General features: G+C 46.3%; 1 long non-coding RNA gene across 1 annotated transcript in view; it reads left to right on the top strand.

Moving 5' to 3' along the window:
- Positions 1-375: 375 nt before the first annotated feature.
- The window catches only part of LOC308590634, a 35,483-nt gene continuing 12,545 nt past the window's right edge, over positions 376-23,313 (top strand). The window contains exons 1-2 of the long non-coding RNA XR_014009821.1: positions 376-938; positions 13,882-14,246. This is a non-coding gene — a long non-coding RNA (uncharacterized lncRNA). The remainder of the gene's footprint in view (positions 939-13,881; positions 14,247-23,313) is intronic.

The following is a 23,313-nucleotide window of genomic DNA, read 5'->3' on the forward strand; positions in this document are numbered from 1 at the left end:
CAAATGCTTTAAATAAGAAATAACTTTTACTTAGTGTGCTTGCACTTGCAGATTAAAAAATACAATGCAGGTATAGGTAAAGGTAAAGGGACCCCTGACCATTAGGTCCAGTCGTGGCCGACTCTGGGGTTGCGGCGCTCATCTCGCTTTATTGGCCAAGGGAGCCGGGGTACAGCTTCTGGGTCATGTGGCCAGCATGACTAAGCCACTTCTGGTGAACCAGAGCAGCACACGGCAATGCCGTTTACCTTCCCGTCGGAGCAGTACCTATTTATCTACTTGCTTTTGAACTGCTAGGTTGGCAGGAGCAGGGACTAAGCAATGGGAGCTCACCCCATTGTGGGGATTCGTACCGCCGACCTTCTGATAGGCAAGTCCTAAGCTCTGTGGTTTAACCCACATCGCCATCCGCGTCCCACAATGCAGGTACATGTTACTTTTGTCAAATACATAATAAATTTATTTTTTGTAACATAAATACTCTTACAGACAGACTAACCGAGGCAGATAGCAGCACACCACACAGCAGCTGCTCTCACACAGAAGACAGTTCATAAGGGCCACTGCTGTATCACCTGACTTAACTGTTACAAATGTATGACACCACAGAGTTCTACAGACTTTGTGAGCATTATTGAGAGTTTTGGATGCTTTCATCTCACGTGGCCCACTATTGCAAGTGGATCCTGAGAAGATGAAAGCTGCTCATATTTAGTTTGCTGGATTACATCCTACAAAAGTTGAGATTATGGTCATATTTCTAACCGTGAATGTAGATGCTATTTCTCATGGAATGAGCAACTTTGCGGTGCCACTGAATGTTTCCTCATCTCTCCTCACAGAAGTGACAAATCTATTTTGTGGCTATTATGACTCTTACATATTGCATTGCAAGATTAACAATGGCTTTTGCTTTGACCATTATGTGTTCTATTTAAGTGAGTATAAGTCTTTTGTGTCTAATTAAAATTGGGTGTTTGGGTCCACCATTTGGTCCTTGGTGTATCTACGGATGCATGTATCATGCATTCAGCTGAGTCATTAAGTGCTGAACAACCAAAGAACTAGAGATGATACAAGGTGAGTGTATATGTGAACTAGGCCTGTGATTTTCCCCCAAAGACTCTGTTCAGTCTGTTGACATATAATGGGCTTGCCCCTGCATGCCTCTCCACAGCGCTCAGGAGAGGGGGTTGCAGGTGGTACATCATACGCCTGTGGTCAAAAAAGGACCATAGAGCCAAAGGAGAGGAGTCAGATATTTCTTTTTTTATATATAAATATTTTATTAAGTTTTCAAACATAAAATAGAAAATCATATATCAAACACACAAAACCCTTCACCAAAGAAATAACAAACAAACAAACAATTACAATTGCACCAACAAACAATATAAAAAAAAGAGAAAAGAAAAACACCACTGGTCATAACATTTTTATATAACTAACTGGACTTCCTCACATCTCCCCTTACCCTGCGTTCTCTATAATAAAAATACCAGCAAATTATTACCTTGTTTCATTCCTTATTTTGTACTTCTCAAATGTTATATTTCTAGGCTTAAAGTGATTTTTGTCAATTAATTATATCTTAAATTAGACATAATATTTCTTTAAGTTTCGATCTTTTCTTACATATCACTTGCTTTTCTGTATCACATAATCAAGTTACTGGAATCTTATTTTTCTGGATCGTGCATTTTTTTTAACATTCATATAGCTTATACTGTTTTTGTAGATAGTCTTTAAACTTTTTCCAATCCTCTTCCATTGTTTCTTCACCCAAGTCTCGGATTCTGCCAGTCATTTCCGCCAATTCCATATAGTCCATCAATTGCGTCTGCCACTCTTCCAGTGTGGGCAAGTCTTGTGTCTTCCAATGCTTTGCAATAAGTATTCTTGCTGCTGTAGTCGCATACATAAAAAAAGTTCTGTCCTTCTTTAACACTTTCTGGCCGACAATACCCAAGAGGAAGGCCTCTGGTTTCTTAGTAAAGGTATATTTAAATACCTTTTTTAACTCATTATAGATCATTTCCCAGAAGGCCTTCACTCTTGGACAAGTCCACCAGAGGTGAAAGAATGTTCCTTCAGCCTCCTTACATTTCCAACATTTATTATCAGACAGGTGATATATTTTTGCAAGCTTGACTGGGGTCATGTACCACCTATATATCATTTTCATAATATTTTCCTTCAAGGCATTACATGCCGTGAATTTCATTCCGGTGGTCCATAACCTTTCCCAGTCCTCAAACATAATGTTATACCCAATGTCCTGAGCCCATTTTATCATGGCTGATTTGACTGTCTCATCCTGAGTATTCCATTTAAGCTGCAAGTTATACATTCTTGAAAGTACCTTAGTCCTTGGTTCTAACAATTCTGTCTCTAATTTCGATTTTTCCACCTGGAATCCTATCTTTTTGTCCAAATTAAAAACCTCTTTAATTTGAGCGTAATGTAACCAATCTCGCACCTTGTTCTTTAATTTCTCCAAGCTCTGCAACCTCCAATTGTCTCTGATTTTTTCTATTATTTCCCAATATTTCGGCCAACCGGCCTCCATATTGAGTCTTTTTCGGGCTTTAGCCTCCATTGGTGATAACCATCTTGGGGTCTTATTTTCTAATAAGTCTTTGTATTTTGTCCAGACGGTAAATATTGATTTCCTGACAATATGGCTTTTGAACATTTTATGAACCTTTACCTTGTCGTACCACAAATATGCATGCCATCCAAAAGCATTATTGAACCCTTCCAGATCTAGGACATCAGTGTTCTCTAAGAGTAACCAATCCTTCATCCAGCAGAAAGCTGCAGCTTCATAATATAACCTTAAGTCCGGCAGGGCAAATCCCCCTCTTTCCTTTGCATCAGTTAGAATTTTAAATTTTATCCTGGGCTTTTTGCCCTGCCAGACAAACTTAGAGATATCTTTCTGCCACTTTCCAAAACATTCCACTCTGTCCACAATCTGTAGGGTTTGAAACAAATACAGCATCTTTGGCAATACATTCATCTTGATAGCTGCAATTCGACCCAACAAGGAAAGTTTCAGTCTTGACCAAGTTTCTAAATCCCTTTTAATTTCTGACCAACATTTTTCATAGTTGTCTTTAAATAGGTTCAGATTTTTGGCAGTCAAGTTAACCCCTAGATATTTCACTTTTTTAACCACATTTAACTCTGTCTCTTTCTGAAACCTTTCTGATTCCAAAGGTGTCAATTTTTCCCCCAAAACCTTGATTTTTTGCTTGTTCAATTTAAATCCCGCCACCCGACCAAACTCATGAATCAATTCTAAAACTCTTTTCGTACTAGATTCTGGCTCCTGTAGTGTTAAAACCAAGTCATCTGCAAAGGCTTTGAATTTATACTGTTTCACTCCCACCTGTATTCCTTCCACCAACCGGTCCTCTCTAATCATATTCAAAAGCACCTCCAGGACTGAAATGAATAACAAAGGGGATATCGGGCAACCTTGTCGTGTTCCTTTTTCAATTTTGTACTCTTCTGTCACCACATTGTTAACAATCAATTTAGATTTTTGTTCTGAATAAATTGCCTCTATCCCATTTCCGAACCCCTGTCCCACTCCCATCCCCTCAAGGTTTTTCTTCATAAACTTCCAAGATATATTGTCAAAGGCCTTCTCCACATCTATAAAGATTAACACTGCTTTAGTGTTAATGTTTGTTTGCAAAAGCTCCAAAATGTCAATGATGTTCCTAGTATTGTCAAATAAATGCCTACCTGGGAGAAAGCCTGCCTGATCTTTATGAATTACTTCATGCAACACTTTTTTAAATCTGCCTGCCAAAATATCTGCAAAAATTTTGTAATCCACATTTAGGAGTGAGATGGGACGGTAGTTCTTAAGTTGAGTCTTTTCAGTTTCCAATTTAGGAATCAATGTGATGAATGCTTCTTTCCACGATTCTGGTGCCTTCTTCCCCTCCATAATCTGGTTACAAACCTCCATCAATGGTTGTATCAAAAAGTCTTTCAATATCTTGTAGTACTTGGAGGTGAGTCCATCAGGTCCTGGAGATTTACCTAGTTGCATGTTCTGAATGGCACCTTCAATTTCTTGTTGTGTTATTTTATAGTTCAGAATTGTTCTTTTTTCCTGGGATAATTTTGGTAATCCGTTATTTTTTAAAAATCGGTCTATCTCAGTCTCTTTTTGCGGCCCTTGCGTGTAGAGTTGTTTGAAGTATCTCTGGAAGCATTTTCTAATTTCCTCAGGCTTCTGGATGTTTCTCCCTTCAACCTCTAAATTTGTAACCGTGTTCAGTTTTTGTCTCTTTTTCAACTGCCAAGCTAGCAGTTTCCCCCATTTATTTGCTGATTCAAATGATCTTTGTTTCATTAATTTGATTTTCCACTCAACTTCTTGGTTTATCAGTTTAGAATATTGTGCTTGGTGAAATTTAATTTCTCTCAGGATATCCTGTGATTTTGGTTTTGATCTTAATTTTTTCTCACCATCTCTTATCTTCTCCAAGATCTTATCCTTTTTCTCATTCCAAAGTCTTTTCTTTATCGTATTCTGTTGTATCAGAAACCCCCTCATAACAGCTTTACTCGCATCCCAGATTACTCTTTTTTCAACTGTAGTATTCAAATTTATTTCAAAATAGTCTTTTAAGGTCTTTTGGGCCTTCTTCACAATCTCCTGATCTCTTAGCAAGGTGTCATTCATTTTCCATCTAAAGGAACCGATTGGAATTAATCTCATTTCCAATTTCATAGCGTTATGGTCGGAGCAGGTTTTTGGGCAGATTTCCACTTTTCTAGTCTTAGGTGCCAGTCCTCTAGTTATCCATATTTGGTCGATTCTTGTCCATGTCAGATGGGCTTCAGAAAAGAATGTTCCTTCTTTTCCTAGGGGGTTCTTTGTCCTCCAAATATCAATCAAGTCCAAATTGTCATTTAGCTCGAAAAAAGTTTTAGGTAGTCTGCCGTCTTTCGTCAAATTTTGATTTTGTGACTTATCCATGTTTGTAGAGACCACCCCATTCATATCTCCCATCATAATGATGTTGGTATAGTCCAAATAGTCCAGCATTGTCTCATGCAGCTTCTTATAGAATTCTGATTTCCCCTCATTCGGTGCATAGATTCCTAATATTAAAAACTTTTCTCCTTGAGTCTGTATCTCGATTGCCAAAATTCTTCCTTGCTCATCTTTAAATAAGAATTTTGGTGACAGGCTCTCCTTTGCATAAATCACCACTCCTCTTTTCTTGACTCTGTCCGATGAAATAAATTCTTGGCCTAGTCTTTTATTAATTAGCACTTTCCTATGGAGCCTAGTCACATGCGTTTCCTGCAAGCAAATAATGTCCAATTGTTCTTTTTTCAATATATGAAATATTCTTCTTCTTTTTTCCGGGGAGTTCCCGCCATTAATATTCCAGCTGAGAAGCTGCAGAGACATCCTGGATCAATCTGTTATTCCTTTGATGGTGGCGTCTCTTTCTTTGGATCCTCTGGTCCCAAGGGTACAGGTACAGGTGTAGGTACAGACGGAGGTGGTGGCCAAGATCCTATTGTTCCTTTCTGAAGGTCCTCTTTGTGGTCGTTCAAAAACTTTTGTAGATCTTCTGCTGTTTTGATTTTAACTTCCTTTCCTTTGAAGTTGAAGGATAATCCTTGAGGAAATTCCCACCTAAAGGGAATTGAGTTGCCTTTCAATAGTCTTGTTAATTCTGTATATGTAGCTCTAAGGTCCAAAAGTTGTTTCGGAATATCTTTGTAGATTTCTGCTCTGGTGCCTTGAATATCAAGTGATTTTCCAAAATGAAGGCCTAGTATTTTGTCTCTCTCTTGCTTGGATCTCAAAATGATCAAACAGTCTCTGGATCTGTCCTTCCTCACCACTCTTCCCAATCTAAAAGCACTTACGATTTTAAAATCCTTGTCTTCTTCTATACCCCAGAACTTTGAAAATTCTGATGTCAAATAGCCAATCAAATCCCCCTGTTTGAGTTCTGGGATGGCTCTCAATCTGAGATTATTTTCCCTATTTCTTAGTTCAACCATAGACAGGTAGGCCTGCTGTTCACTAATCTGTTTGTGCAAAGGTTTTACCTCCACCTGTATTGCCTCGGCCTTCTGATTGGCTTCCACGGCTTTTTGATTAGCTTCCTCTGCCAATTTGCGGTTTTCTACAGTTGCTTCCTGAAGGTTCCCAATTGCTTGTGTATGTTGAGCAACTTGTTCAGTCAATTTACTAATAGTGGCTGTAGCTTGGTCAATTTTGGACGAATGCTCATCCACCTTCTTATTTAAAATTTCCAGTTGTCCCAAAATTTGTTCTAAGACTGCTGCAGATCCTCCTGTAGCCATATCCTCTAATGATGTCTGCTCAACTTCTCCTTCTTGTATCCCTAAAACAGCTGGGACAGATGATCTGCGTGGCTGAGGAGTCAAAGTTGTTTGTACCAGTTGTTTAGCTTTCGCTTTAGCCAATCTTGTTTTCCCCGCACCACTCATTCCAATCCTGTCTACGTGCCAAGGTCAGGCTATGTGCAGTCCCATGGGAAAGACAGTTCCAGAGAGTAAACAGCAAGGCAGCAAAGAGTCAAAACAAAACGCAGTTCCCAGGCAGTTGTAAATCCAAAATCCTCTAGGGGGAGTACAGCAGTACTTCAAAAGAAAGAAAAAGTTATTCCGCCATTAAAGTCCCAGCAGTTGAAAACACATTAAAAGGATCCTTCAGTTCCCTTTTGGCATGCAGAACTTTCCCCAAGTTAAAACAAAGTCTCTAAATAGGTGCGAGAAACAGTTTCCCTATTTGTATCCAAACTGTAACACTCCAATGTAACGCCTTCAATAGTAAAACAGTTTCAGCAATTTGACAGTTCTTTTTTATCCTGGCAGCCCGTGACTTTGGGCTTCTCCGTCATTTATAAATCCACAAAGGAGGGGGAAAGTCCAATCTAACACCAGCAAAGATGAAGCAAAATTGTCTCTCTTAGTTTCTTCAAAGCAAATTCAAATTTTGCGCGATAATTCACACTTTTTACAGCCCTTTTTAAAGCGCTTCCAGCTTGTCAAAGTCTTTACTTTGATTCTTTAAGCACGGCCGGGAGACGGACTTCCTGGTTGCGTCTCCCGTTTTCAACCAAATTCAATCACTTTAGTCCCGAAATTTTTAAGTTCCCCTACTCACGGGTTTGTAGTTTAGAGTCTGATATTCCAGGAAAAAAGGTCAGCGCTCATCGGCAGCAGCCGCGCGGCTTCACTTCCGCAGAAAGAGCGATCAACTCACAGCACCGCTCCCCCTTCCACGTTCCGGAGCCCCTTACGGGGTTCCTTCTTCATTTCGGGGGGGGGGTTCTGGTGCCCGCCGAGTTCCATGGCCACAGGCTCGCTCTGCCTGTGGTTTTTCTTTATGGGTCTCCGCTTTGCCGTAGCGGACGACCCATTTCTGCGGAGCTCCCCTTCACAGCGCAAAGGGGACCGCCATTGCCGTTTTGCGCCGCCTCCGGAAGTCCAGAGTCAGATATTTCTTATCATATATTGTGTGAAGACTAGCATTTCCATTTTGTGTAAGCTTACACAGGAATTCCCCGCACTCACGCTCTCTCTTCAGATCAGACCAAAATATCTGGAGCTGAAGCTCTGGGGTGCCTGGAGATAGGAGGATGTGCTGGAAAGCAGCAGCAACATCTGCAATACCATGTGCATCACCTGTTAGGAAGGGAGGCTGAGCAGCCTAAACAAAGCCCCACTGCACCTCCACTGTCTTTGGGGCTTCATCCACCCTCATTGAAGTCTACTTCGGGTTTCTGGGAGGGTCTCTTCCCAAGCCACGAGGACTCTCCTGCTTTCTCCCATCATTTCCTGGTATTCTATTTGTTCATGTACTTATTTTCTGGCACTGTGAGCATATGCAGTCGTGCTTGTCGGCCGTGCAAAGTTGGGGAATGCTTGTGTGATGGGATGATTAGCTGCTTGTGCGTAAAATCGTGGTCCCTCAGAGTTTGTGCAACTCCACAAACCTCTGTGCGTGACAGAGCTCCTCAGACATGTCTGCCCTAGTCACTTGCAGATTCCGACAGTGGTTGTTTTCGGAAGCGCTTCCAGCATAGAAGCTCCTTAACGGAAACACGTCTTCTGGACTCACGACGTGACAGCTTCCGGCGAGGAATGGGTCTCCCTATGGGAGCTTCCGACACCTCCCCACTGTTCTCGCTGGACGTGTCCCTGAGCCCTCCCTCTTGCTCGCTTTCCCTCAGAGATCCTCCCCTTTCCCTGCTAGTTCCTGCTTTAGCTGCTGCGTCTCTCTCAGCCCTCGTGAGACTTTCCTCCAGAGATCCATCTCTCCCCCTGCTGGTCCCTGCTTCCGCTGCTGAGTCCCTCCCAGCCTCCGTGAGCCCTCTCCCCACCTGTTCCTCTGATGGCAGTTCCCTGACATCCACCTCCCCTCCAGGACCCCCTTCACCCCCGCCCATTCCCTCTCCTCTGGGCGGTGAGGAGGTAAAACCCCGAAAAGAATCCTCTTCATCTTCAGACGTCTCGAACATTTCCCTCCATCGGTCGCCGTTCCGGCTCGCTGAATCCTCCTCCACCTCGGAATCTGTGAACCCCTCCAACTCTTCTTCTTCGTCGGTGGTGGCAAAGTATTCCCTCCGGAACCTCGCCACTGGCTGAGGTTTACGTGGGAACCTCTGATGAAAAGTTTCTATTAAAACCTCGTCATTGACATCCTCTGCCATGACCCAGGTGTTTTCCGACTCCGGTTCCCCTTCCCACGTTACCAAATACTCTACTTGATCTCCCTTCCACCTGGAATCGAGGATCTCCGCTACATGGTAGCTGTGTTCCCTTTCCTCCATTGCTGGTCCCCGAGTGACCCTCCCTTCTCTGTCCCCTTTATACGGTGACAGCAACGACCTGTGGAAAACTGGGTGCAGCTTCATGTGGTTCGGTAACCGGAGTCTGAAAGCCACTGGGTTGACCTGTTGCGTGACTTCAAATGGGCCCAGTCTTTTGGGTCTTAACTTCTTACAACCCCCTTTGAATGGTAACCCTTGGGTTGACAGCCACACCTGGTCCCCCACCCTAATGGTTTCACCTTCTCTTCTGTTTTTGTCTGCCTGCCTCTTATATTCCTCCTTGGCCCTGTCTAAGTTAAGTTGGAGCTGGCGATGGATCGCTTCCATTTCTTCTACGAACTGTTCGGCAGCTGGAACGCTCCAGTTCTCCCCTTCCCCCCCTGGGAAAGCCCGGGGATGGCACCCGTAATTAGCCAAAAAGGGGCTCATCCCCGTGGACACGTTCTCCGCATTGTTGTAGGCAAATTCTGCCAACGCCAGCTTCTCCACCCAATCATTCTCTCTGTCATTCACATAACACCTCAAATATTGCTGGAGGATGCCATTGGCTCTTTCCGCCTGCCCGTTGGTTTCAGGATGCCGGGCAGTCGAAAAATTGACCTCTACATGCAGTAAGCTCATGAGCTTCCTCCAGAACCTGGAAGTAAATTGTTTCCCTCGGTCTGAAACCACCCTCAAGGGGGCGCCATGCAACCTAAACACATTTTCTACAAACAGTTTAGCGGTTTCTTCTGCCGTGACAGCATGTGAGCAGGCTATAAAGTGGGCCATTTTGGTTAACAGGTCTACCACAACCATGATGGCTGTTTTCCCTCTGGACTTTGGCAGATCAGTCATGAAATCTATTGCCACTGCTTCCCATGGTCTTTCAGGTGTGGGTAGTGGTTCTAATAACCCTGCCGGTGCCCGCCTCTCCCCCTTGGCTCGCTGGCATTGGTCACACCCTCTCACATACTCCCGCACATCTTCCCTGACCTTGGGCCACCAAAATTCCCTGGTAACCAGCCACATGGTTTTGTGTTGCCCAAAATGCCCTGCTGTGGGGCTATCGTGCAGTTGCTTGAGTACCTTCTCCCTCAAATCACCTTCAGGTATATATAACGCTCCCTTGTAATACAACGCCCCGTTTCTCTCCTCAAAAACCCCGGGTTTGTCTCCCTCCCTCCTGAGACCCCTGAGTTTGTCCTGGGCGTATTCATCATGCACCGTTCCCTCTACCAGTTCCCTTTGCCCCACCAATGCCGCCCCACACACCCAGCGGTCCTCTGGAATGACATGTCTTTCTTCGGGTGCTCCCTCCCCCTCCAAATATTCAGGTTTGCGTGAGAGAGCGTCCGCCCTAACGTTCTCTGGGCCTGGCACGTAACAAATCTCAAAGTTAAATTTGGAGAACTCCTGGGCCCATCTCAACTGCCGTTGGTTGAGCACTCGCGCCGTTCTCCAATACTCTAGGTTCTTATGGTCAGTGCACACTTGCACCTTATGTTGTGCACCAATTAGCAGGTGCCTCTATCTCCGGAAAGCCTCATGAATAGCAAGAAGTTCTCGGTCGTACACCGTGTAGTTCCTCTCGGATTTGTTCAGCTTTCGCGAAAAAAAGGCACACGGTCTCCACTCTGACTCCTCCTTCCCTGGCTGCAGAAGAAGCACCGCCCCTATGGCTCTTTCTGATGCGTCTGTTTTGACCCTCATCTTTTTTTGTAAATCCACATGCAGAAGTTGTCCTTCAGAGGCGAAGGCCCTTTTCAGTTCCTCAAAAGCTCGCTCCGCCTCCTCAGTCCAAACAAATTTCTTCTTACTGCTGAGACAGTCCGTAATGGGCGCCGTCAGGTGTGCAAAGTTTCGGATGAACTTACGATAAAAGTTCCCAAACCCTAGGAACCTCTGCACATCCTTCTTGGTTTTGGGTGTTTTCCATTCCAGCACTGCCTGGACCTTGCCGGGATCCATGGCTAATCCCTTGTCTGACAGGCGGTACCCCAGGAATTCCACCTCCTTGGTATGAAACTGACACTTCTCCAGTTTCACCCACAGCTGGTTGGCTTGCAGCCTGCTCAACACTTCTCTGACGTCTCTCACATGCTGCTCCTCATTCTCAGAATACACCAACACGTCATCTAGGAAGGCCACACAATTCTTGTAAAGCAAAGGCCCCAGTACGTGGTTCATAAACGATTGGAAGCACGCCGAGCCTGCTTGTAAGCCAAATGGCATCACGAGATATTCAAATGCCCCCAAAGGGGTGAACATGGTGGTTTTCCATTCATCCCCTTTCCTTATACGTATCAGGTTGTACGCCCCCCTTAGGTCCAGCTTTGTAAAAATCTTTCCCTTCCGCACCCTGGTCAAAATGTCGTCAATCCTGGGCATAGGGAAAGCCAAGGGTTCTGACACTGCGTTTAAGGCCCTGAAGTCACACACAAGTCTCGGCTTGTCCGTGTTTTTTTTATCCACAAAAAACACTGGGCTACCTCCCACTGCTTTGGACTCTCTGATGAAGCCTCTCTTCAGGTTCTTGTCAATGAACTCTCTTAGCTCCTGCATTTCTCTGTCTGACATGGCATACAACTTGCCTACAGGAAGCTGTGCCCCAGGGAGTAAATTGATTTGACAGTCAAAGGGCCTATGCGGGGGTAGTTGGTCAGCTTCCTTCTCGCTGAACACTTCGCTGAGATCTGCGTATTGTGGTGGTACCTTCACCTTCTCCATTACTTCTGTCCCTGCTAGGGTGGCTTGGGCCCCTGCTGAACCCTTTCCCCCTTTGCAGTGTTCTAAGCAATGTGCTGAACCAAAGGAAACCACTCTCTGATGCCAGCCCACCAGCGGATCATGTAACGCTAGCCAGCTCATCCCCAAAATAATAGGAGCTCCTCCCAAGGTGGCCACATTAAACGCTATCAGTTCTGTGTGCCTTGCCACCTTCATTATCATTGGGACGGTCTGAAAGCTGACTTCTCCTCCCAACAACTCCCTGCCATCGATCGTGGTCACCTGCAGGGGGTTGCTTAAAGGGATAGTCTGTATCTGGTGTTCAGCTGCAAACTCTTTGCTCATGAAATTGCAGGAGCTGCCTGAGTCCAACAGCGCCTTTATCTTTAAGGGGTGTCCATTTTGCAGCTCTAGCGACACTTCAATCACTAGGGCAGGTTGAGGAGCTTCTGGCATGGGCACTTTCACTGCTCTTTGGCCTGGCTGCTGTGCCCCGACTGTGGCAACCAGGCGTTGGCTTTTACCTGCTCTGGTTTTCCCTCCTCTCTTCCCTCAACAGCTCCCACCATCCCTTGCCATTCCTTCCTCTGGGGGCAGACTCTGGCAAAGTGACCTGGCTGTTGGCAGAGATAGCATTTCCGGGCGCCTTTTCCCTCCTTCTTTCCCCCCTCACTGGGCTTTGAAACTGCGCGCACGCGCGCTGTTCCGATTTCCATCGGCTCTGCTGGCGGGAAAGTTGTCTCTGGAATGTCAGGAATGCGGAACTCCTTCCAGCATTCCCCCTTCCCTTCCCGCCTCTCCAAAGCTCTCGCCTCCTGGCGCGCTCCTATGGTCAGCGCAGATTTAGTCAGCTGATCCATAGAATCCGCCCTAGGACCCCGGGAAAGTTCGTCTTTCACAGCCGAAGCAAGGCCTTCTTCAAATAACATTTGAATGGGTGCCGCCGATAAGTCCCACCCCAATCTGTGAACCAGCATGGTGAACTCAGTCCAGTACTCACGGACAGATCGGCTTCCCTGCTTGCAAGCCATTAGCTGTCTGCGCACCACTCCCTCCTCAATATCGCTGGAAAACATGAGATCCATTGCACGAAAGAACTTCATGGTGTCCTTTAGGACGTCATTGTGCGTTGCCATCAGGGGTCGAACCCAGTCCCTCGCCCCTTTTTCAAGATGCCCAATCACAAAAGCCACTCGCGATTCCTCGTCAGGGAATTCATCAAACTGCACATTGAGGGCATATTGCATCTCTGTTCTAAAGGCATGGTAGTCCTTGGGGTCCCCCCCAAACTTCTGCACCAATCCTGGTACCTTTCTGGTGAACTGGGTGGCTCTCCCCTTCTTGTCTGCATCCTGAGCCCTTCTCTCCTCAAGCCTCGCCGTCTGCAGCGCCAGTTGGATTTCCAACGCTCGGTACCTTTCTTCCAAGCTTGGACCCGCTCCAACTCCTGCCTCTCCGGTTCCGGCTGGGTCACTCATGATGCCTTCTCCTGCACAGGCAGCTTACAAAGACTGTCAGAATGCTGTGATGGGATGATTAGCTGCTTGTGCGTAAAATCGTGGTCCCTCAGAGTTTGTGCAACTCCACAAACCTCTGTGCGTGACAGAGCTCCTCAGACATGTCTGCCCTAGTCACTTGCAGATTCCGACAGTGGTTGTTTTCGGAAGCGCTTCCAGCATAGAAGCTCCTTAACGGAAACACGTCTTCTGGACTCACGACGTGACAGCTTCCGGCGAGGAATGGGTCTCCCTATGGGAGCTTCTGACACCTCCCCACTGTTCTCGCTGGACGTGTCCCTGAGCCCTCCCTCTTGCTCGCTTTCCCTCAGAGATCCTCCCCTTTCCCTGCTAGTTCCTGCTTTAGCTGCTGCGTCTCTCTCAGCCCTCGTGAGACTTTCCTCCAGAGATCCATCTCTCCCCCTGCTGGTCCCTGCTTCCGCTGCTGAGTCCCTCCCAGCCTCCGTGAGCCCTCTCCCCACCTGTTCCTCCGATGGCAGTTCCCTGACAGCTTGTATAAAATGCCACAACAATTCTTCCCCTGCCCCCTTCTCACTTGGCCAACGTGCCACCGCCTACTACCAGCCTACTACCACTGCTGCTGCAACTTCTATTAGTATATAATATTTTTTGTCTTATTTTCCTCTCTCCCTTTCTGAAGATATATAAAAAATCCATTAATTTATAAATCAACCTTCCAAATTGTATCACAGATCAGGAACAAGAAAAGACAAGAAGGGAAAAATGAAAAAGGGGTTAACAAACTCTCTTTCAATTTGGATTAAGTGAAGCTTCATTTTGTTTTATTTTTTACTTACCTGTAGGATTGCAGCAAGATAATCCTGTGGAAAACCTCATCTCCAAACAAGGAACTGTTGAACTGGATAATCATGTACAGTATTTGGATGAAGGGGCACATGCAGAACATGAGAATGGAAAACAGAAAGAAACAGACATATGGGGAAGCGAATTTGGAAGGAGAGGGGAGTAATCATGATGAAACTTGATAGTGGTTAACTTTGGCACCTCAAATTTCAGTGGCACCCTGTGCAACAAAATCTACCCCCCACCCATCTCTCACCTTTTGTTGCATGTCATAGTTGCAGCATCTGCTGCAGCGACTCCAGAATCTCCACACCTGATGCAACCGCACCAGTCGTGCTCCCCTAGATCCATCTTTGCACTGAATGTAGGAAAAGCAAGTATCCATCTCAAAAGCAAATAGAAAAGTATATTATGAACAGTCTCATCTCTCTGCCTAAAACATTCCCAGAACTAGAAAGATGCCTGCTGTCTTGGACAGGAGTTGTGACATCATTATAGAAGTGTCAAATTTCAAGTGCTTCTGCTTCAAACATTTTAACTTTTGTTCCATCTCTTTGTTTAATCATGGCTGTCAAATTTCCCCTTTTTTAAAGGCAGATTCCCTTATTCCGAATAGGATTCCTCTCAAGAAAAGGAAAAGTTGACAGCTATGGTTTTAATAACAATGACAGTCTAATAGTTTGTAACATTTTATTATCGCCAGGCTTGTCAATTAAAGAGTTTTCACAGTTGGCTATTTCTTTTAATATGTCTTTTGATCTTTCACCTTTTTTGATAAGCATTTTGCTGTTTGAAGGAGCCTTTAATAATCACCTTCCCAGTATGCCATACTGTATTTAAATCTGTACATTTCCCTGTATTTAACTCAAAGACGTTAGTCAAACATTAAATCCCTTTTGGACTTCCGTGTTGGCTGCCTGTTCTGCTGGAAGGGTGAGCTCTTTCGCTGGAAAGAGCACCGGTGCTTTGAAGGTTGGGGAAACCACTAGAGCAACGCGGTAACCCTTAAAAACCTCGGATTGAGCATTCCGAGGACTTGGTATTCCTGCGGTGCCTGGAACGACTCCCTCACCCCCCGGTAAGCTCTTGATAAGGGTTCCGAGAGCGGGTGGGGTTGGAGACGGAGGCACTTGGGAACAGACTCGCTTCCTTCATCGCATGAAGCTCTGAGTCCAGCGATCGTGAGCGGCCAATTTCTCCAAGTAGCTTTGATTCGAAAAGAGTGAGTAATAAATTAAAAATTTGGACATTCATTTGGAACGGACAAGGGCTTAAAAAAACAACGGAGGTCAGTCCCTTCCTCTGATTAAGAGACAAAACAGCTACATTAGCCAAAGCAGTGATCTAAAATTTACGACTTTCTAAAGACTTTTAAGTTAACCTTTGCATTCCTCCTGCTAGCAGGGGGGAGATACTTTTCAGAGTGTTTTAATCCTTGCAGATAGTTTGGATTTACGAGGTATTTTCTTTGTGGAAGCGGACTTCTCAGTCGGGAAGACTAGACTCCATTGTGACGTCGTAAAGAAAAGGACACTTTCAACTTTCGTTTTCCTACTTGGGGGGGGGAGTAACTGCAGCTGCCCTCAAAGGTTTTTCTTCTCCCTTTCTCTTTTAAACAGTACCTCTACCCCCAGATATAAATTGTAAATTGTGACTGTGTTATTAACTTCTGGGGAATTAAGAAAGGATTACAAGTTACAGAGACTGTTGACTGGCATATTAAGACTGGTGGAGAGGCTTGAGAAGAGAAACTGTCTGTCTCCTTATCTCCTTATCTCCCATTTGTGTTTGAGACTGACCTTGAACAAAAGAACTGCAAGTTATGGATGGGGGAGAGAAAGGAGAGAGGACAGAGAAAACAAGAACCAAAGCAAGGAGGGACTCTAAGTCATCAACTTTTGAGGAGTCTGTGTTGCAATTGCTTCAGGAAATTAAAACAGAAGTAAGAGGAAATCAAAAGTCTATACAGGAATTAAAAAGTGACTTTGCTCAATTAAAACAAGATTTGACACAAGTTAATTCAGATGTACCAGCACATGAGTCAAGACTGGCGCATTTGGAAACTGTGAGAATTCCTTACTTAGAGGAAAATCAGCAACAATCTCAAATTTCAATTGCGTCCCTCAGCTAAAACAGAAGGAATGTAATCTGAGATTGAGGGGCGTACCCCAGAAAGAGCGGGATGATTGAAGAATTTGCAGTGTACTGGGGCCTCTCAAAAGAAGAATTAAATTCCTGGATAGACAAGGCCTACAGATTTGGACCTAAAAAAGATACTAAGATCACACATGACTGATTTTTAAAACTAAAGAGCAGAGAGACATTATTTTAGGCCACCATTATAAAAAAAGTTTAAAGATAGATGAGAAGGGAATAATTCTGTTTAAAGATATCCCGACATACTTTTTGGCCCTGAGAAATAATTATACGGATTTGGCCAGTGCCCTAAGAAGAAAGAACATTTTCTTCAGGTGGGAGTTCCCAGAAGGACTATCTTTTAAATTTCAAGGAAGGAAACAAAGAATAACAACTGTCGGAGAGAAAGAAAGATTTTTGGAGAAAAACGCCAAAGAGCTCAGACTGGAAAGTTCTCCTTCATCAGGGGCAGGGGCAGTGGGCCCCTAATAAATCAGGATGTCATTGAAAATCTACTCCTGGAATGTGAATGGTCTAAATTCACGTTTTAAGAGGAACCAAGTTTATCACGTACTGGCAAGACAGAATTTGGATATAATTTGTTTACAAGAAACATATGTTGTGGTTTGAGGACCCGACCCCCGGTGAAGTGAAGTGAAGACACATGGACACGTGATATAAGGTTAATGGGCTAGAAAAGGCCACAACTTTATTGGTTACAGCAATTGAAAAGGTATTGGCTTAGGCATTGGATCGAAACAAGTGGGTTCTTCACCAGTAGGTGGAGCCTGTTGATGCTAATCCAACTATAAGCTCACCCCTGCTGTCACCGAGGGTCGTGCCAAGGCCTCCCGCCAAGCAGGCATCAGACGGAATACACGACCCCCAGATTCCTTTAACGGAATACCCCTAAAAATTGAAGGCTTAGGCGATGGCCACACCTAGCACTTCCACACAGCGCAACACATTATTCCAATGCCTAACCGCCACCCGAGCCAAAAGGCTCGCCGCCAATCCCTCAAAGCTGCAACCAATCCCAGATGTTTTTAATGACACTAGCTAACCAAAAGTCATTCCCCAGATCCGATAGGTGGACACCGTCATCCCGGTATAAAGCTTTGTCACTAATCCGGATACGGTCATAAATCACTCGGCCATCCATAAAGCGCACCCAACGGGCTACCGCCCGATTTACGAGTTTCCTGGTTCTTTCAATGGCCATACAGTTTTGCGCACCGCGCCACACAGTTCTTTTCAGGAAGGAGGACCAAAATACTTTCGTTCTGGGACACAAGGCTGCGAATGCGTTCAAGTCTCTTTTTATGCTCGACAACAAGTCCACACTTCTTTTGTTGACAAGGTCATTCTCCCCTAAATGAATCACCAGGATGTCGGGAGAGCCGAGCTTGGCTATTTTCTCCCGCAGCAACGGCATCAACTCTTCCCAACGCATGCCTCTTCTCGAAAACCAGGAAACTCGAACATCACGTGGCAGACCAAGGTTGGGTGCCAGGCCGCAGCTCACCGCTCGCACGCGGGCCCAATGGACTATACTGTGGCCGCAAATCCACACGCTTCTTCCGGGCATAGCTGGGGACAAAGATAGAACAAAAGGAAGGGTAAGCAGACTAAGGAGTAGGCGCAAGGTTGCGAATATATGACTTATAAACATTGGATTTCCACCGGCCCAACTCTTTTATCCTTTCCGCCGGTAACCCCAGGTGCGCGGCCGTGGTGGCGGCCCCGATCCTGAACGAATGTGCAGCGTACTCATGGGGGGGTAGGCCACAAGCCTTGATAGCCTTGCGCATTACTCTAGTGAATTGGTACCTCAACAGGGGCGACCCATCCTCGTGTATCAGAAACGGTGCCGGGACGGCTGGTCTAAGGCGGAGATACAGCCTCGTGTCCTTTACTGGACATGGGCCCTGCTGGGCCGACGCCGTGAGCTTGAGCAAGACACCCTTGCCAGCCTGATCGGTCTTGGACTGACGCACGAGCACTGACACAGCAGATTCGGATAGCTGTACATCCTCACACAGGAGGCCGCGAGTTAAACCCCACGCACTAGCTTCACACACCACCTCACCAACTCTGAGCGCACCAAAAAAGGCTATAGTGTAAGCCGCAGAGAAGAGCCGTGCCTCAAACCTGGACCAACAAACTGTCCTGAGTTTCACGCGTATCTGAGATAACAATCCGTAAGAAATCGGCTTACGGCCAACGGTCCTAGGCGGTTGCAACCTGCCCCAACCCTCAATGGCTCTACGGATCAGAAAATCGCTACATGTGTCTTGCGCAAACGTCGCCTTTGAAAAGAAGCTGATGGCTGCTACGTGGATCTTTAAAGTTTTTGTAGCACGTCCGAGATCATCCAGATGGGACAGGTACTGCAGGACGTCGTCAGTAGAGGGGTGTGTGTTATGTGACAGCCCAGACAACCCAAACCTGAAACCCAGGAAATCACACCAGGCCTTCTTGTAGGACCTGAGCGTGGACGGTGCCACGGACGCTAATACTCCCTGTATCACTTTGCGTCTCCAACGTTCCACAGTTACTCCGGAAAGGGTTCGGGCAACAGTTGTGCTCCAGGTGCGAGCGACCGGAAGCGAGGAATCTGGAATCGAGACAAGGCGTCGGCTATATCATTATTGGCTCCGGGTACGAATTTGGCTGAAAATAAAATATTGTACTCAAGGCAACGGAGGACGAACGCCCGCAGGAGGGAGGAGACCCTCGCAGACCGAGATGACTGCTTGGCCAGAATGTTCACCACCGCCAGGTTGTTGGTCCTGAAGCACACTTGGTGATCCCGAAACTCCTCCGTCCAGATGTGCACGGCCACTACTATTGGAAAGAACTCAAGAAAGGTGAGATCCCGCGTGATGGCCTGACCCTGCCATGCTGAGGGCCAGCGTTGCGCGCACCAGCGCCCTTTGAAGTACAACCCAAAACCTAAAGACCCTGCTGCGTCCGATTGGACCTGAAAGTCTGATGACAGATTCAAGACATCCTGCCAAAGAGAAACCCCGTTATATTTTCCCAAAAAGGCTGTCCACACCTCAAGATCCGCTTTGACCGACCTGGGGAGGCGAACCCTGTGGAGGGGGTGTTTCAAACCGACTGACAATCTGGCAAGGCGAGCACAGAAGGGGCGTCCGGGGGACACCACCCTGCACGCGAAGTTAAAGTGGCCCAATAAAGATTGAATTTGCCTAAGGGTGATCTTCCTAAGCTTAAGAGTGTCCTGAATTAGTTGTTTAAGGGCTTCAATCTTTTCCGCAGGTAAGCGGGATGACTGGGCCACTGTATCCAGCTCAATGCCAAGGTAAGTTAATCACGTGGCTGGTCCCTCAGTTTTCTCCGCAGCAAGAGGGACCCCAAGGTCCTCGGCCAGGGCTGAGAAGGCCTCAAGCAAGGAGGCGCACTCCCCCGTGTTGGCTCCACCCACGAAAAGAAAATCATCCAGGTAATGCGTGACCCCAATGGTATTTGCCCTGAAACGCAGGGCCCAGTCCAAGAAGGTGCTGAAGGCTTCGAATGCCGAACAGGCAACAGCACAGCCCATTGGCATGACCCTATCAACATAGTATTTTCCTTGAAATTTAAAACCCAGCAGCCGGAAATCAGCGGGATGTACTGGCAAGAGGCGGAAGGCCGATTCGATATCACACTTTGCCAACAACGCCCCGGGGCCGAAACTACGGATCAACTTAACTGCCTGATCGAAGGTGGCGTATTTAACTGTGCATAACTCGGGCGGGATGGCATCGTTGACCGAGCCGCCCTTTGGAAAGGACAGATTGTGGATGAGCCTAAATTCACCGGGGGTCTTCTTGGGCACAATGCCTAATGGAGATATGTGCAAATTTGGTATGGGGGGACTATCGAAGGGGCCTGCAACCCTGCCCGCGCTGACCTCTTTTGCTATCTTTCTTTCAGCAACTTCCGGTCTCTCTCTAACTGATTTTTGATTGGGTGAATCCTTTGCAATTAAGGAACCTGCTATGGGAATACGAAACCCGCTGGAAAAACCTTCCCGGAGGTAGGAAGCTGCCTCCTTATCCGGGTAAAGAGACAGAAGGTTGCAAAGGGGGACGAGCTTGATAGGAGAAAAGGCCAATTCTAAGACTACCTCACCTTCTGTTCCCTGCTGCGGGGGCCCCCCTGGAACTGGGATGATGGAACCCCCGGCCTCCACGAAAGGGCTGCTTCCCCCCTTTTAAGCAGGATGTAACTGGGTGACCCCCGGCGCATCTTTCGCATTCATGCGTGAATTTACAAGATGGCCTTTGGCAAAACCCTTTATTGTACTCCCAGCATACCCGACGCTTAAAATCCCTCCTTTGATCACTCCTAGCCGACCGATATGGGTCGACTGGTCGCTTCTCCACGTATGGGCCAACCGCCACCGACCAAATTCCGTTCTCGATCTGATCCCAATGTGCTAATGGAATCCTGGACGCCTTCCTTCGGAACTTCTTATCATAACTTATGGCTGCGGCCTCCCCTGAGAGGGCACAGGCCGTGCGAATATGCAAAAGGTAAGCAACAAGGTGAACCGCACGCTTGGGGTAAGCAGCGACAATCGTCCCCATAAAGGCCTGAAAACCATCGAGCCAATTTTCAAATGTCCTAGGCATGGAAGGGTACTTGCTCTTTCTCTTACCATGCGAGGGTCTCTTTTCTCCCCTACCCAACTCCTCCGCTGGAGGCACTAACTTAAACATGTCAACAAACTCACCATTTAAAATTTTAGCTCGTAATTTAGGAGATAGATGATCGCCCGGTATAACATCTGAAGTTGAGTAGGTGGATATGGTGGCATCTTTTACCAGAGCCCCATCCTTCCACTCTTGGGTCCCCCCGAACTTTTTACGATGGGAATTGGCCCTCCTTGACAGTGCCCAGTCCGGAAGACCAGACACTTCCTCCCCTTTCCCCCAATAGGAACCTAAGGACGCGTCGCTGTCGTACTCAGAAGAAGTACCTGTATCATCATCCGTTTCTTCCCTCCGAGACCTGCTCTTCCTACATACATGCTTCTTCTTTTCGCGCCTCTTACCAGAAGGCTTCTCCACTGGTGCTGCAGCGACGGTGCCCTCCTCCTCCTGTTGCGCGTCTTCAGCAGCCGACGAAGCCGCAGAATCAGGCGACTGGACCCTGGGCCGCTTGTCCTGTGAGCGATTAGAAAAGCTGTGGGCAGCAGGATTGTTATTGCGAATAGACTTAGGAGTAGCTTCCTCCCCCCCCCCCGCGCCCGAGACCCGGATGCTGAAGCCCGTGACTGGGACCTAGTCCGCACCGGTTGTGTATCATTAAAGAGGGTGGCCGATGTACTAGGCAGTTCGTCCCATTGGGAAGATTGAGAACTCTCTGGGAACTCCTGGGTATCTGGGATGACATCAGGGGAAGAGGGGGGACTGGGGTTCGCGTCGGGGAAGCGTTGTTCGTATTCATCTATAAAAGATCTAAAAGCGTTTAGGAAGTGGGAGACGGGAGGCTTTGTATTATTACCCCTGCCCTGTCGTCCCCGTGATGCGCTCTCTGCTGAGCTACTTGCGGCCGCAGGCGCACGCTTCCTCTTAGGAGCCATAAGGTGTGCCTTGTACACTACAAATGCAACGGTGTTTGTTAGTGCGTGTGCGTGTGTGTGTGTGTGAGTGAGTGTGTGTGTATTAATTAATTAATTAATTAATTATTTTATATATATATATGTATTATTATTATTATTATTAGTATGTCTATATCAATTTAATTAATTTATTAATTCTTTCTTTCTTTATTTATTTATTTATTAACTATATCTATATATCTGATTATACTATGGTTTTCTATTTATTTATTTATTAATTTCGTATTTGTTCTCTCTTACTATATAGTCCACTTAATATTTCCCAATATAGGTTGTGCTAAATAACCAAATCAAAAACACACCAATAAATTCTCAATTTATCCAAACCTTGTGATTATTATTGCTAATAAAACAAAATATATTCTACCAGTTTGCCTGTGCTGCCAGCAGGCAGTGGCTCAGTGGGCTGGTAACCACCGTATTGTCACTAGGCAGTAAATCGGGTATATATAACTCCCCCTTTGTGTGTTAGCCAGGTGAGGGCAGCAGCTAGGAGAAAAGCCGCTCCCACTAAACTCCAATTAATAAAGCCAAGACTGCTGCCAAGGTTCACTTCCTCAAACAAAAGAACAATAGCTGAGCAATCTACTGAGCAATCTACTGCCTGCCAAGGTACTATAGGTGGCTGCAGACTGCTGCCAAGCTTCCCTTCCTCATACAAAAGAACAAAAGCTCAGGAATCCTCTGACTGCCACAGGCGAGATAAGCTGCAAAAGCCCTTGAAAATGTGCCTCTGGGAAACAATAGGCTTAAATATCGCTCGTTAGCATTTAAATTGTCCTGCTGGCCAGCAGCAACAATGGCATTTCTATGGCAACATAAGAGCTAGCCGACAACAATAGCTGTTCTTTAAGAGGCAACAGCAGAGGCGTTTCTATGGCAACCCAACAGGGTCCCCTGGCAGACCAGGAAATAAGCAAACACAAAAGGATTGAGATTAGGCCAACCAGGTGGCACCCAGTCGAAGACCCACACACAAAGAAAAGGAGTGTGAGGAAGCAATAAACTAGCAGGGTTGGCAAGTTCGAAGGACAAAGGAAAATGGAGGCCACAGCAAGATCAGAGACACCAGCAACTCAGTAACAACTATTACCTTCCACACCAAGTACAAAGAATCACAGCAAAAGATGGGGGAGCATAGAAAAAAAAGAGGGATGGTGAGCACGTGGAGGGAACACTTGGCTCTGCCGCTTTGCGCAAATAAGGAAGTGGTTCTCCCTCCTTACACTATAATTCAAGCTGCAGAAGGAGAAACTACCATTTAAAAGCCAATCACCAGCTGGCTAAGTGGGGAGGTCAGGGTCACAACCACCACCTGGGACTCAAGAAATAAAGCCACCTGGCAAGGTGGCCTACACACCCTCAAATGTGGTCCACACTAAACAATACAGGCAGGAGCGGAACCTCAAGCAGGCAGGCAGAACCAGGAGCCAACAAGCACTCACAAAAAACACACACAAACGCACATCCCCAAGACCTCCTGAGCTCTGTTTAACGCTCAAAAAGCAGAAACGGGGGCCCCAAACCAGGAGGCAAACTAAGAAGACACACACACACCCACGCACACGACAACAAAGGCAGAACCCTGCCAGCAAATGGAGAGCGGACCGGGGGGGGGGAGGAGGCTGCAAGAAACACTCAGTAGACCAAGGGATCGGAG

This window comes from Podarcis bocagei (genome assembly GCF_964188305.1).
Source record: "Podarcis bocagei genome assembly, chromosome: 7".
NCBI classification, from domain to species: domain Eukaryota; kingdom Metazoa; phylum Chordata; class Lepidosauria; order Squamata; family Lacertidae; genus Podarcis; species Podarcis bocagei.